Raw genomic sequence first — 16740 nt, forward strand, 5'->3', positions numbered from 1 at the left:
GTTTTATGTTGTTTTTCCACTCTTTTTCAGAAAATTTACTTTGGCAGACTTGATAAAAATAACATTAATGTTAACCACATTCCCATAGAAGGCAGCAAGTTCAGTGCTAAGAATTTTAGTAGTTTAAGAAAATCAAATAACGAACGTGTTCTCAGGCCAGTATATCAAATGAGGAGCAATCTAATGTATAATTAAATAATCTCTCTAGACCAGTGGTTCTCAACTGGGCATGATTTTACCCCCAGGGAACATTTAGAAAATGGAGACATATCTGACTGTAACAAATGGGACGTTGAAATTTAGTGGGTGGCAGCTGGGGATGATGCGAAACATCTTAGAGTGCAGAAGACATCCCCATACAACAAAGAAATCTCAGACCCAGTGTGCCCCATGTGCTGGGGCTGAGAAAACTTGCTATAGATGCTTCAAGGGAGCAAGGCCAGATCGTGGGCCACCTTGCTTACCAGTCCCCTTGTCCTGTTAAAATCAAACAGCTTAGCGTTTCTCTAATGATTAGTGATGTTGAGCATCCTTACATGTGTTTGTTGGCAATCTGTATATCTTCTTTGGAGAAATGTCTATTTAGGTCTTCTGCCCATTTTTGGATTGGGTTGTTTGTTTTTTTGATATTGAGCTGCATGAGCTGCTTGTAAACTTTGGGGATTAATCCTTTGTCAGTTGCTTCATTTGCAAATATTTTCTCCCATTCTGAGGGTAGTCTTTTCGTCTGGTTTATGTTTTCTTTTGCTGTGCAAAAGCTTTTAAGTTTCATGAGGTCCCATTTGTTTATTTTTGTTTTTATTTCCATTTCTCTAAGAGGTGGGTCAAAAAGGATCTTGCTGTGATTTATGTCATAGAGTGTTCTGCCTATGTTTTCCTCTAAGAGTTTGAGAGTGTCTGGCCTTACATTTAGGTCTTTGATCCATTTTGAGTTTATTTTTGTGTATGGTGTTAGGGAGTGTTCTAATTTCATTCTTTTACATGTAGCTGTCCAGTTTTCCCAGCACCACTTATTGAAGAGGCTGTCTTTTCTCCATTGTATATTCTTGCCTCCTTTATCAAAGATAAGGTGACTATATGTGTGTGGGTTTATCTCTGGGCTTTCTATCCTGTTCCATTGATCTATATTTCTGTTTTTGTGCCATACCATACCAATCCTCTGTGTGTTTGTCTGTTAAAGAGACAGAACGAGAGAGAATGGGACCAATCATATAATGTTCTGTGTGCCATATTTGACTTTTATTATTTATGGAGGTATAAGTGGTAGAATATGAAGGTAGAACAAAACTAAAAATTGAACAAACAATATTTGTAATACAGCAGAGTAAAATAACATTTTATTTCCAATGAAGACTAAAAGTAGCAACTGTGATGACACGGGATTGAGATGAGGTCTTTATTGCATATACATGGCTGGGGATTTGGATTACATAATAAGATAAACAGTAAAATGGTGAAAAAAATGCTCACCCAAGGCAAATTTGACAGAGCCAAAGCCACCTTTGAAATACCTAGTATTTTCTATTGGAGGTTCTGCTTATTTGTATGATTCCTAATTTCTAGTTTCGTATGTATTTTATGTGCACACGCACACATTTCTGAAGAATAAATTCTGAAGAATAGAATTTCTGAGAAAAAATAGGGCATTTAAGTTGTTGATATAAAGCCACTAAAATACCTTAAAAATCCACAGCAATATTCATTGTTATTCACAAGGTTGTGGTTACATTTAATACTGACACCATTTCAGGTTGTTGATGAGTTGATCAATTAATCAAAATTCATTGATTATGTGACTATTTTATATTTTAATTTGCCAATTTATGTAGCTTTGAATATTAAGATGTTCTAGAAGTTTCCCATTACTGTTCTAAATACTTGGGATAAAAAGATGAAAATACTTGACCACTCTTCAAACAGCTTGTATTCCTCAGTGTTCTCCAGAGACACAGAACCAATAGGATATGTAGAAATACATACAAGAGGAGATTTATTATCAGAATTGGTTCATGTTTTATGGAGGCTGAGAAGTCCTACCCACTGCCACCTGCAGTCTGGTGACCTTGGGGTGTGGAGGTATAATTCTGTCCAAATCAGAGGCTTGAGAACCAGGAGCTCCTAGTTCCAGGGCAGGAAATAATGCACATACCAGCTCAAGAAGAGAGAGAGAGATCCGCCCCCTTCCGCTGCCTTTTTGTTCCATCTGGGTCTCCAACAGATGGATGAGGGCTGTGTTCATTGGTGAGAGTGAATCTTCTTTACTCAGTTACTGATTCAAATGCTAACCTCTTCCAGAAACGCCCTTACAGACATCCAGAAATAGGATTTTACCAGCTATCTGGTCATTTTATATATATATGTATAATTATATATATATATTATATATATAATTATATATGTATATTATGTATATATAATTATATATATATATAATTATCCATCACACAACTAAATTGTAAAAAAAATGGTAATTATAATATATAATAACTTAATTGTCATTTAATGATAAATCATAAGTTTGTCCTCGCTGTATCATTTGCTTACCAATAATGCAATGCTTGCAAAACTCCTATCGAGACACTTTATTTAGACACGTGTGAATGTGTATGTATATACATAAAACCACTGAAGCTTATATAATGCTAAAATGCATTAAAATATGTTCTTGAAAAAAACTATATTCCTGAAATACCTGTTCATTGGCTAGAAATGAATATTTACAGAGTCAAGAAAAAATTAATTATGGATGCTTGATTAAATTGACAGACAATATATTCTAGTGGCTAAAACTGGATTCCAATTTGAGTTCTGCAACTTACCATTTTGGGGACACTCAACAATTTTTTAAAATACTGTTAAACTTCAACTGTCTAATTTATACAACGAAGCAAATATTAATGCATAAATGACGGGTGTGAGGACTTACCTGAGATATGATGTGTTAAAGGAATTAGCAAAATTTTAGCTATATTGTTAGGTGCTTAGCAAATATGTAAATTTTATGTTCATAAATAGAATTCTGTGGCAAATGCTTCAAGGATATCCTTAGATATGACACCACTTTGGAGAAAATGTTTTAATAAATGTCTCAAGTATTGTTATAATGTTTGCAAGACTTCTGAAGATTGAGACAGGGCTTTAAAAATGTTGCACGTTGTATTCAGCAAATTTATATCTCTTTTGCTTTATTTACTGGTCAGAAAGTTCCTCCAACATTTGGAGGAAATTGTTTTGGACCAAGAACTCGTGGAGACTGTTTAGTTCTTGATGATGAAGGTAACAGACATTTCCCTCTGAGATGCTACATGCTGTCGTGTTAACTGTGATGCAGGCAGGACTGATTGGGGACTCCACAGGAGTTGATGGCCATTGAGATTACAGTAGTTTTCAGGAAAGAGTTCTTTAAGCTTTGCTACAAGTAATAAACACTACCAAGTATGACCATGTCAGTGATCCCAGAGACAGAGGACTGTGAGGACATGGTGAGGGCTTTTGTTTTTTCCTTCTGCCCCTTGGAGTTTGCCTTTATTCTGAGTGGTTGACAGGACTTGTCAAGGGGAGGGGGCAGCTATCTTGCTTATCGAATTCCTCCAACATCTGGAAAAAAAAGTGTGTTTTTCATGAAATCTATTGTAGAGAAGAGCCAAGGAAGACGTATCTCAGTATGAATACATTGAGATCACGTGAAATACCTAAACATAAAATGTTTCCTAAAGAAAATAACAGCAGAAGGGGATTATTAAATGTTTGACATTTCTAGTTTGTATGGAAAATGGTATTTTCATTTTCTAAGGCAAAGTACATAAATGTTAAGGCTAAAGCCCTGTCTAGAGAGAAATGTAAAATTTTGATTGTATTTTTTTTTTGAATCAAGTTTATCTTAAATTAAACTACTACATGGTGATTGAACATAAAACTCATAAATAGGTTTCCTTTGAACTTAGTAATTAAAATTAAATGGATATTTGGCAAAGTGTATTTTAAAATTGGTGCTTAGGTAACTTGTGATCATTAGTAGCAAAATCACTTCGTTGACATTTTCTGTTATATGCATAGTAAAACAGATGCAGTATTAATATAAATTATGCAAATAAATGAGAAAAATATAAACTAGGTGGGTATAAAAATAGGGAGTGGAGTTATAGGCATACCAATATTAACAGAGAAGAAAATCAGAGGAAAGAAAGATAGAGATGGAAGAGAAACACAGCCTCACAGCCTCCACTCACAGCATCTCCGAGGCTAAGATGAGCCTGCCCCACAAAGTGGATCAGTCCTGCACACAGATCTAAGCATCATCTCTAAGACAGCATTCCTCCAAGAATGCACAAGACAAGGATGACCGTTCACGTCTCTGAATTCCATCGCTTTCTACCTTCCTTGCATCACATATCACAGTCTATCTTACAGTTACTTTTGTACATTTTTCTATCATCTCCCCTAGATTGCTATCTTTAGGAGGGTAGCCTTTGAATTTTTCATCATTTTATTCCCTTGGTCCTTAGCAAAGCACTTTGACCACAGTGTATTCTTAAGCAGCACTGGTTGAATAAGCGGATGAAAGAATTGAATAGATGGGGGGGGGGCTACACTTGAAATATGTTAAATGTTTGAAGAAGCTGGAAAGCTTACTTCAAGTCTTTGAAATTATGATGGTTTGAAACATCTTTCCCATTCTTTATTCCTCACAGAGATCCAATACTTAATTCCATATGTGGTGGAACCTATGAATCAGGCTTCTGAACATTAACAAAAATTAATGTTCATAAACAGGGAAGTAATATATCTCAACTTGTGTTCAGGGTATATGTTTAAATCCAGTATTTTATAAACAGATAGTACAATACATAGTAAATTGAAGGAAGTGTAAAATAGACCAGTAGTCTTTGAATCTATCTGTTTAGTGAGATCCATGAGACTATTACCATTATCTTAATGCATTTTTAAAAGATTTAATCGCTGTTGTATTTTAATAAATAAACATCACACACGTGTACATAGGCTTTAAACAAGCATCTCTAACAGTCAAGAAAAAATACTATCACATAATTGCATTGTATTATTATGTATAACATATGGAGCACACCAGTTCATGGAAGTTTGTGCTACAAATATATTGAGAACAGGTACAAACATTTTGGTCTTGAAAAGCCAGTTTCAAATGTGCATGAGAGTGAAAAGTTAACCTACTGGAACTGATTCTACAAAGAGGGTTGAGTTGTCTCATAAAATACAAAGATTTGTCCTTTTATGGACCTTTCTATCAGGTATCTTTAAATTTTAACCTTATCTTTCTGAGCATATATTTGGAAAACATCACAAGCTGTTCCTTCCAATTACAGTTGTCAAACTATTAGCAAAGAAAATACAATATAAAGCAATGGCCTTCCACTTTTCTCTTAGGGAATGACAATTATTTACTCAATTGGTGAGTAAATAATTTGAAAATACATCCATTTTGAAATTCATCCATTTTGAAATTCATGAATGGGTCTTTCATGAAATTAAGATCTATTTGGAATAGCTCAAAACTAATATGAATAGAAAATTTCATTTTGTCTTACACAATACAGAATGTTGTAATCAGAGAAAGGGCATTTTTTTGTCTGATATCACTCCTCCAATATGTGCAAATATTATGTTAATAGTATGAGCTTTAGTCTTAAAGGTAATTAATAAGTAAAATTTAAATATCAAAATTGTCATGAGAATAAATGCACAGAAGCACAAGATTTTCAACATACAAATTGTTAGAGAGAACATGCTTACCTAAAGTGAAAAATAGATAGGATTTAGATGTACCTCTAATGAGGTTCATATTTTAATGTCCTCAATGAAAAAAAAAAATTTAAAGGAAAGAGAAATCAGAGAAAATGTGACAAAAATAGAAATAACCAAAGAATGTGACCAAAAACATGGAAATCACCATATACTTTATAAGACTGATAGTGTTTCTCATTATGGTACCCCAAATGAGAACATGTTGTTAATATCAATAAATGCACTAGGAATTCCATAAGCATTTGAACACCTGTAATTTTATTATGTTTAAATGTTTTTCCAATTGTCTGTTAACTTTCTACACACAGTCTTCCCACAACCTCATGTTCAATCTCTTAAGTTTTAACCTGTTAGCACGCAGCTGACCATTCAATTGTTCTGTTAAGGTTAAAAGACAAGTTACTTTTGAGTTTGCTATTTCATTTTCCAGATTCAAGAGCTTTCCCTTCAGGTTAGCTTCCAGTTACATGCATCTGCGTTAAGGCTTTCCATGCTCTAACTCATTGTGGAGCAGGGTAGTTGCAAGAGGTGGACATGGCAGTTTTGGATTGATGGTTTTTTATTGGGTGAAAACTACTCTAGATACATTTAGTCCCTGTATTTTGGATTGTTTAATACAATGAGTGGATGATAATTGAAGCCTATTTTGAATTCTTTTCTTCCAAAGTTAGGAAGAATGCTAAGCTTATTTCACAAGCCCCTTTATCTCCCTTATCATAACCTGCCTTCTACCCAAGACACACACTACATCAGAAGTAAATACATTGTTAACTATCTACTTATGGGACTTCTTTATCTTTTCTCATTTCCCTTTTACTTTTGGGTACTTTGAAAAATGTATCAACAGAAATGAAAAAAAAAGTGGTTTGAGGTTATTTATAACATTGCAATTAGAAAAAAAATGAGGTTCAAAAGTCCCAAGCTCATCTAGGGATAAGAAATGATTTCAATAAATTCCTTACGAAGTGAAAAGTTCTCCAGTCCGTATAATGTGTCCCACTTCTCCCAAACCCATTCTTCTCCCTCTGATCAGCATATAAAACAATTAGCTACTCATCTCACATGGAACAGAAATGCCCTGTTTCTATTTCACCATGCTGAAATACCAGACAAAATGAGATTCTGGAGTGAAACAACAGGAACAACCAAGCAAATTCGATTCAGTTATGCCTCTGCTCTCCATCCCCTAACTAACCACAAGTAACTAAATAAATAAAGCAGCCACCTCTGCCCTCTAAGAATGGAAAAGGAAATAATATGCTATCAGTCTCCTTGAAAGCATTACCACTATAAAACCTATATTTCGACCCATTCTCAGCCTTCCCTGTTCATAAAAATCTGCGTAAATATTCCCTTCCATACATATTTTTTAAAATCCTGTCTCCCTTTACCCCTCTGTATACATACTCACAAACATTAAATGAGCCTGAGTCTCAACAGGCATACAAGAAATGAAAATTTTAATATAACAAGATGCCTTCATGCAAATGTTAAAAGAAAGCAGTTTCTGTTACAAATGTTTTGCATTTCCTCAAAATGCATTTATCAAAATGCATGCATTTTAAAAATGCCATAGGAGATCTATTAAAAGATGACTGATGAATTGTTTTGCAGTTACATAGCTCAAAGCATTTTCTTTTATCCAAGTAAGACATTATCCAAAGGGCGCTAGGTTTAGCTATATAGAAAACAGTGCTTTGAGTCTCTTGCCAGGTAGCGGCAAATACTGCCTTCCTAGCTTATGAGCTTTAGCGCACCAGCTATGGTAACTGTCATTCACCCATAGATTCTTTCTTCAACCCCTGCCTCCACACACTCACCTCAAGGCTTATGATGAAAGGCTGCACTACGTAAACCTGAAAATCCCCCCTAAGCTGGCAAGAAACTCAAAGCAACTAAAAGATGATTCATTACTCAGAGTATCATTTTTATTTGCAAGAGACTGGAGAGTCATGGCTGAAACTAAAGGCTGTGGGAGTGAAAGTAAAAGAAGAAAGGAAAAGGAGGAAGAAGCAGGTTATTTGAGATAGTAACTTAATTATTTTTTTCTTTCTTTTACAGTCTTCTTAAGGGTAAATTTTTTATTGTGTCTCAGTGTGGTAAAAGGTCTCACTTTATTGTTTGCAGTTTGATGCATGAAAGATTTTTAAGACTCACGCCTCCCTCTTCCTTTTGTGCCCTACGTCTGGGCAAGCACAAGAGAGCCTGAGTGCTGGGTCCTCTGGCTTCAGTGACAGATTCAAACTGCAAACCTCTTTCCCTGGGAGGGACCTCTTATCCCAGCCCCATCCTCTCATCACAGTAAAAATCCCAAACTTGTTCTCCTCCTCTTCTCTTCCAAGCTATTTTCAGACAAGCTTGGGGGACCTGCCCTGTTTTCCCCAGAAGCCTCACTATGTAAGTAACAAAAGTTTTTATACTCTCAGTCTATGTGTGGCTTCATCAATCTGGGCATCTTAACCAAATTTTGAGTGGGAGCCCTGCTTCCTCAGGTTGTCTGTAAGGTTTAGTCAGCTCATTTAAAATTCACTAGATTACTTTTATCTAAATTGTATAGAATACAAATTTAAGTATGTCATTCGAATTCTAAATCAATAAATTCTGGTGCATTCTCTGGAGTCCAAAAACTAATTACAAAATGTTGCAGAGAATGCTATATTAATTTTGTACATAAACTGAAGCCACACTATTCCAAGAGAATAGATGTGGCCTTATCAGATGGAAGCTACTCACCATTGCATACAAGCAGTGATTTTGAACTAGAAAATCAGAAATAGACCAGACTTAACAAAGTTTGCAAAGCAGCCTTAAATCACCCCAATCCGTGATTGGATTAAGGTGATCTATAACTAGCCTAATCCCTGACAGAAACAAACAAAAAATCTGGTTTGCAGGAGAACATTTTTCATAGCGTAAACTATGCCTATATTCTTTCATACACATAGTCTAATATAGAATCAAAGAAAACTACCAGTAACATTGTATGACAAGATGAGATGACTAAAGATTAAATTATTTTAAAAAAGCAATCCATAGGCACAGTCACTGGAGATTCCAGCTACTAGTTATTAGATATAGATTTAAAATAAAACATGGTAAATATGTTCAGGAAAATAGAGAATGGTGTCTAATATTTCAGGTAGATTTAGGAATAAAAGTCAAATGGAAGTGCTCAAACTGAAAAATACAATACGTGAAATTAAAAACTCAATAAGTAGGTTTCACAGAATCTTAGACATAGCTGAAGAGAAGGTTACTGGACTTGAAACATATCTATAGAAATTTTCCAGAAAAAAAAGACAAGAGAGGGAGTGAGAAATATAGAACATGCAGCAAGAATCAACGTGTAACAAATACCTAGTTATACTCTTAGAAGAATAAGAGAGAATGGAGAACAAACAGTATTTGAAGGGTTAGTTCCTGGAATTTTCTAGAGCATATGAAAGACTTTAATCCATGGATTCAAAAGTGTTATAGGGGCTTCCCTGGTGGCGCAGTGGTTGAGAGTCCGCCTGCCGATGCAGGGGACATGGGTTCGTGCCCCGGTCCGGGAAGATCCGACATGCCGCGGAGCGGCTGGGCCCGTGAGCCATGGCCACTGAGCCTGCGCGTCCGGAGCCTGTGTTCCGCAACGGGAGAGGCCACAACAGTGAGAGGCCCGCGTACCGAAAAAAAAAAGTGTTATTGGCTTCCTCAGGATAAATATAAATAAAAATTACACATAGGCACTTTCTAGTAAGTCTTCTCAAAATTAGTGACCAAGAAAAAACGGAAAAGAACCAGGGGAAAAAGAAACACATTATCTTCAAATGAGAGACAGTAAGGATGAAAGATAAAACTATACCTAGAACTGTAGAAGCTATCGTACAATGCAATGACATTTTCAAGGTGTTGAAAGTAAACCAGTGTCAAACTAAAATTCAGCAAATCTGTCTTTCAAAAGTGAAAGCATAATAAGTTAATATTCAGAGACACAAACACAAAGTGTATTTCTCACAAACAAGCCATAGTAAGAGGAATGTAAAATGGGCTTATTAAGGCACAGTGAAAATCATCTGTATGACTTTGAGGACATGCATATAGTAAAGAGACATATCAAAAAGGATAAAAATATGAGGAACTCTAAATAAATGTCATGTGTAAATAATAAGAAGAATGCACTGAAAAGCTTTACGTAGCAATAGATTGAAAATAAACAAAAACAGTCGAAAAAAATTGGAGAGTGACAAATAGCACTGACATGCCTTAAGATCCCTGCATTGTTGATGAAGTGGTAAAAAAATACTAAGTTGTACCAATTTTTAATATGTTAAAATAACATCCGTTATGGGCAAAGTGGAGCAAACTTACTTCATTCTATTCTCTTCTGTGAATTACACCTCAAAACCCAAGACGAAACACATAAGACATCTATCAAAAGATTCTGAAAGGTAAAAGAAAAATGCCAGACCAGTTAAAAACCTCAGTATTTGAGATGTAGACCAGTGGTGAATTCCCTGTTTTGTTTTGTTTTACCTCTTATATAATATATTCCCTCCTGAGTTTAGAGCTTTCCACAACTCTTTTAGAAATCACAATATCCATTCAGTTTTAAAATGGCCTAGGCAACTAGATATTTTAGTCATTTAGAGCCTGACTGCTTTGCATACCCCACAAGACCTCACCCAACATCCACCGGCCACTGATAAGACAGAGCCTTGGGGGTGTAAGACCATAAGCTGCTATGGCCCCTCAAATACAGCACCCCACCATGCTACTGAGCAACATCACCCTGACATGTAAGCCCCCTCTTTGACCTCCTCTTCTCCAAGGAGGTCCCTTGCTCCCCTCCACTTCTGGAGGTGGCCCCTGGGCCATTTTGTCTCATACTGAAGAGACTCGGACTGTGAGAGCTTCTCCTCTTGTGCAACAATATCCACGTGCAGCCCAGTAAAACCCTTTGTGTGCTGCTGCCTCTTGTGGTCATAACTTTTTCACTGATCAGCTCCAGAATTCCTTGAACCCTGCACAAGGGGTTGCACTGCTTTGAATGTTCACTGTAGCCATAAGTTCCAGAAGCTTCACATTCATTCAGAATCCTTGCTTTTGTCTTTTCTTTTGACTTTGGGCTCTTCTAAATGACCTGTTGAACAACTGTGGATGGGGACGTAAGGTGTGGAACTATGGGATCATTCTATAATTTCCTAAATAGCCTTTTAGGAGGCCTGCATCTTAGGAATGTGACCTTTACCTGCATTTCTCCGTCATGTAGCTTTTTACCTCTGGCCCTATTTCCCTCTCTGTTGCATTCCCAACCTAGCCACTCGAATTTCTTACCCTTGTTGATGATCCCTCCCCCACTTAGGTGAAAAAGGAAAGTTAAAGGGGGCTGGAATCATACTCTGGTAATGCCTTTTCCTTGCGAAATAGGCTTTTTTTTAATGGAGGAGGCTCTGTGCATATTTCACAATGATTATTCCTCCATTCTGCCTGTCGTGGCGTGAGGGGTCTTTCTTGGATCTTGACTGTGAGAACGTGTAGGAGCTGCTGAAGGCCAAGCCCGTGAACGTGCGAGGGCCCCTCCAGACTATGGTCTCAGGAGTTCCTCCCTCTCACGCCAGTTCACACAGCCTCTAGCAATTCATTCGAATCGCCACCAGAGAGTCCCTTCCATTTGTCTCCAGAAGCTTCTGCTCCAGGTAAGCACATTTTGGCTGTGACTCTACAGATTTTGGCAGTTTGCCCTACAAACTCAGTTCTCCTGATGGGTCCAAGAAAAGTTATTGATTTTCAGTGCATCTGGCTTTTTCTTATGGTAATTACAGGAATGATGACTCTGAAACTTTTTACACGCGGAGCTCCGGGAATCTGACTTTTAAAGCTGCTTTTCAGCTTAAAACCAATGTTGTAATCTCTGTTTTCCCCAAATTCCTTTGTCTTCTCTTTTCTCAGGGGCAATGATCCTCAAATTTAAGGTTTATGTATAATGGAGTAAAGTGTATGTAAATTGATGAATAAAAAGATAATGAAAAATTACAAAAAGAGACCATATGATACATTGAAATCATTTAATACTACTGTCTAATGGTATCACTCTCAGGAACTATCTGATTAATAGGAGGTATATAGGAATAAATATCGTTGTGCAGTACTGTTTGATGCGTACTTTGCTGTTAATGATATGGTGATAGAGGAGCTTCAGGGCTTAGTCTGAAGAGAAGTCAGGAAAGACTGTCTTGAAAAGATAATACTATAATACAGTCTGGGGTTGCCATAGAAAGACAGAAGAAAATGTTTGCAGACAGAGATTGCAAAGTCCACCAGTTGTCAAAGACTTGAGGTATGTAATATAAGCTTAAGGAATATATATATATATATATATATATATATATATATATATATATATATATTCCCTAATATTTAAAAAAGTGTCAGCAGAGGGGTGATCATTTTAAGTCCTGGGTACACATAAAATTATTCCTTGGGTATAGAATCCTTTTGTTCAAATAATAGATTTTGGTATAAGAGGGTGAGAACACAGCTCATCAATATTCACTTCTTAGCAAAGTTGTTCAGTAGAGCTTGCACTCTGTTTTTTAAATAAAGGAAAATCAAAATTAAGAGCCAGCCTGTAGCAAGAACCTGTCTCTCAAGCATCCAGGTATAGTTAAAACCAACAAATACAAACAAACCACAGGTCCTTGACTGGTTGGGCTCAAAAACACTTTGTAACAAGTATTTATCAAATGTCTACTTTCTGTAAAGCACTATGTCTGGCAGACTCAGGGTGAGGCAAATGTGTCTTACACATACATCATCGTGACAAAATCTGCATCCTCAGGGAATGCTGATCCTATTCAGAGACAGAGCCAACACACACACACACACAAGAATGAAAATCTTCATTCGTATCAATTAAAAGTAACTTTACTTAAAGAATTTATAAGTAACTTCTCTATGGAAAATATAAATATAAAAGTTCCTGAAGAAATTTAAAAGAAAGCAGTAGATACTTTGGGGATTAGTTACATATTAAATGTTTACTTTTTTTTTTTTTTGAGAGTTCCTTAAGTGTTTGCTATGGAGTTGTAATCCCATTGGTTTTCTTCCATCATTTTATCCTGTGGTGATTAAATCATCTGACTTTTTTGTTAGTGATCCAGTTTGGAAATAGTCAATTAAAGCATTTATATACTATCACCACCATCTAGATAAAAATAGAATTTAAAAGTGTGGATGCAGAGTCTCCTCTAAAAAGTTGGTCTTCAAAAATTGTTAATGAAGAATGGATTCTGATAGTAGCAATGTTTATCATTTATTATGCATCGAAGACATGGAAGACATACTGCATTAAATTCATTATCTTATGTAGAAGCCTTGACAGATTGGCAAGCTGGTTATCATTATTCTCCTTTCAGAGTCGGTGAAATGGAGAATAGGTGAGTAGTCATCTAAAGTTGTTTAGCTAGGGAAAAAACAATGTGAAATTTTACATCTAAATATGTCAGACTCCAGATTCACATTGTTAACCAGTATGTTACACTGACTTGGGAGGGAGTAATAGGAAAAACAATACATACTAAGTATTGTCTGTTAATTCATATGCATAATTTGAGAGAGGAAAAAAAATGACACATGACATTAGTGGAAGTGTCCCAGGACTTTTGTTGGGGATTTCCCCAAGATATTTCAAAAATTCCTTGACATTTTGAAACTTCCTAGCCTCAAGTGAGAATAGCTGGTAGGAGATAGTCACTTGTTTAGTTTGAGGTGGGCAGGGGAAGGCTGTTTTCTGTGCATGACGAGTAGATAATTTCCCCAGGTTGGGTGATTTTTCCTCTTCCACTTACTACCAACCCCAAGGGATGTAACTCTGCTTCTCCCCACTGAGTCTGCAAACCCTGTACCCCTACCTGGAGGCACACACCCTTGCTGGCTGCTGCCTGTCCCCAAACTGGGAGGGTTTGGGGGGATCACTTTCCTGACCTAATTGTAGCCCCTGTCTCTGGGCCCCTTTCTTTGCCCGGCATCCGCCATTTCTCACCCTAAACCTTCTCCTGCATCACTTCCCTAGCAGTATTGCCCTGCATGTGTTTTTGAGTTGTGGTTTCCTCCTCCAAGCTACCATGTCATTTTTCCATCCTTCAGTGGTTCCCCCTGGCTTTGGTATCCTACAGACCCTCCATTTCTTCAACAGAGACCACACATAATTACGTTGCTTGTTTACCATTTCTAGGTTTGGAGCACCTTAATTATCAGCTCTTTTATGCCTGATTAACTCCCATGCCTTCTTTCAAGATTCACAGTAGCTATTATGTATTTTGATATCCATAATTAATTTCTGATACTTAGTGATCCTATTGCTCTTTTTATCTATCTCTATTAACTGCACTTATCACTTCTAAGAAAGCTACTTCTGCTTGTCTGAATCCTCTGTTAGGCTTTAAGCTTCTGGTTCAGAGAACATCATTGTTTATATTTATATTCTTACTAAATCCCAGACTGGAGTATGAAGTTGTTATTAATAAGTATCTTTTGAACTTTTAATATGTTACATTTAACATAAACATTGAAACATTTGTTCCATTAAAAGGTTAATTAAAGTAAAATAATTGGTTTCCATAATATTTGTCTTGCATTTAAATATTTATATTTATACTCTTTTTAGTAGAATATTTTAATTATAAAATAGAGAGTGGTAGGTAGATAAAAATTATTTACTCTGGAGCTAATTGAAATAAATGCCCAGAGTCCTTTAATGTTATAAAACTTCCAGTGAAAGCTATTTTGGCTTGTGATTTAGATTTACTTTTATAAGTAAAGGGGAAAAAAAGCAAAACTTGCCAGTCTCTTCCTTCCCAAAGGGACAAAGAGCAGTGTATTCAGCAATAGTGATAGGAAGTATTTTCTTTATGTGGATGCTGTGCAGGGAACAATGGTAATTACTGGTCTGGAGGTGAGTTTGGAAATCACAGACAATAATAAGATACAATTGAACTCTACCTTTGGGAAAGACATTACCACAGAACACAAAATCAGAAGCTCTCTAGGCAGAAATAAGCAATCAAGTCACAGATACAAAGTTGGAATGTTACACTATCAGAATAAAGACCCATGTGTTGAGCATACCCTAAAGGTAGTATACTGTTGCTTGCTTTGTTTTGTTTTGTTTGTTTTTCCTTATTTACACTGTTTTTTAAATTACTTGTACACTTTTAAGAATCCAATTATCAGATTTTTTTTGCGGTACACGTGCCTCTCACTGTTGTGGCCTCTCCCATTGCGGAGCACAGGCTCTGGACGCGCAGGCTCAGTGGCCATGGCTCACGGGCCCAGCCGCTCTGCGGCATGTGGGATCCTCCCGGACCGGGGCACAAACCCGTGTCCCCTGCATCGGCAGGCGGACTCTCAACCACTGAGCCACCAGGGAAGCCCCCAGATTTTTTAATCTAAGTAACATTAGAGTTCATCTAGTCCTATCTTTTAATGAGTTTGAAAGCTAAAATGAAAGATCAGCAAAAGTGGTAAAGCCAGATGATTTAGACCCAAATCCCTTCTCTTCTAGGCCAGCCCAGGAGTTTCCCTATAATCACCCTTCAGGGTAACTATTAACATCATCATCATCATACATTTTTTCTGTTCACTTTTTAAAGTATGGTTAGAATACATACTTTCAACAAATACTGGTCCCCACACCAGAAATACTACTTTTCAAAAGAGGCTGAACAAAGAGGAATATAGTCCAGAATATTCTCCAAAGAGTCAGAGTACTTCTGTCATGAAGACACATGATGATGGATTATTGGCCCAGAAAAGGAAGAGACAGGTACTTTTCAACATGGCAGAGGGTACTTTAATTTTAAAAAATCAGGTAGCAGTCCAAAATGGACTCATGACAAATACCAGCAGGATGGGATTGTAAGAGGAGTAAAAGACCAAGAGAAATAATGAAGAAAATAAGGACAGACACAATAAAGAAAAGGCATAGTGAATCCCAAGTGAGATTGCAAGAAGAGCAGGAACACACACCCACAGTTTATTTTACCACATTTTTGTTCTCATTTAAGAATGTAAGCATTTTACTTAAATTTGCAGCTTGCAAGCAGTCCATAGAAATTTTATTTCACATATTTAAGTATCTTGTAAAACAATAAATTGTGTGTTGAAAATTGTACTGAAATAAAGTAAAAACATGTTATATGCGGAAAATACATAAATGCATGTTTAAGACATAAATTGTTTTTGAGTCTCTAACCACATGAAACTAATAAATACTAGAGACCAAGCTGTCTGTCATTTCTATCACCTGTAATGAAAACATGGAAATGCATGACTATTATAATATCTAGGTATATATTGCCCTATAGATGACTTGTGTATGCTGCATAGATGTTACTCTGGAAATAACTTTTATTTCTATTGCACTGAATCTAAGAGGATAGTCTTAGAAATTAGTGAATACTTCTTCTCAGAAGCACTGCATCAATATTAGCAGAAAACTGCAAGATCACCTTAGATATTAAATTGGACTGGTCTTGAAAGGTTTTCAATATAGTAAAGTAAAATCCACAAGGGATTAGTGGACAGCTGGATCCAAGATTTAATTCTATGAGGTGGGCCAAGAACAGGAGGTATTCCACGGGTGCCAGAAACACAAGGGTTCAATAAGGAGCAGTGAGGGGGACAAAGGGCAAATGTCCATAAGTGTTCTGTTACATAAGTGATGGTGTCACTTCACACTACTCCACTCTACCCTAGGATGTATGCTAGCTACTTTAAAATAGGTTAATATTTTCCAATTATAATTAAATTGCATGAAACTAATAACTGTTGAGTTTAAGATACCAGTAATATACTATATTTTACTCCATTTCATATCAAGACCTTATAACTAAATGAAGCATGTAAGGATCATAAGAAATATCCAGATAATACTTAAAAATGCACAGTTTGCTAACAATTAATATTTCCAAAACACTA

Source organism: Hyperoodon ampullatus, assembly GCF_949752795.1.
Source record: "Hyperoodon ampullatus genome assembly, chromosome: 13".
Taxonomy (NCBI): Eukaryota; Metazoa; Chordata; class Mammalia; order Artiodactyla; family Ziphiidae; genus Hyperoodon; species Hyperoodon ampullatus.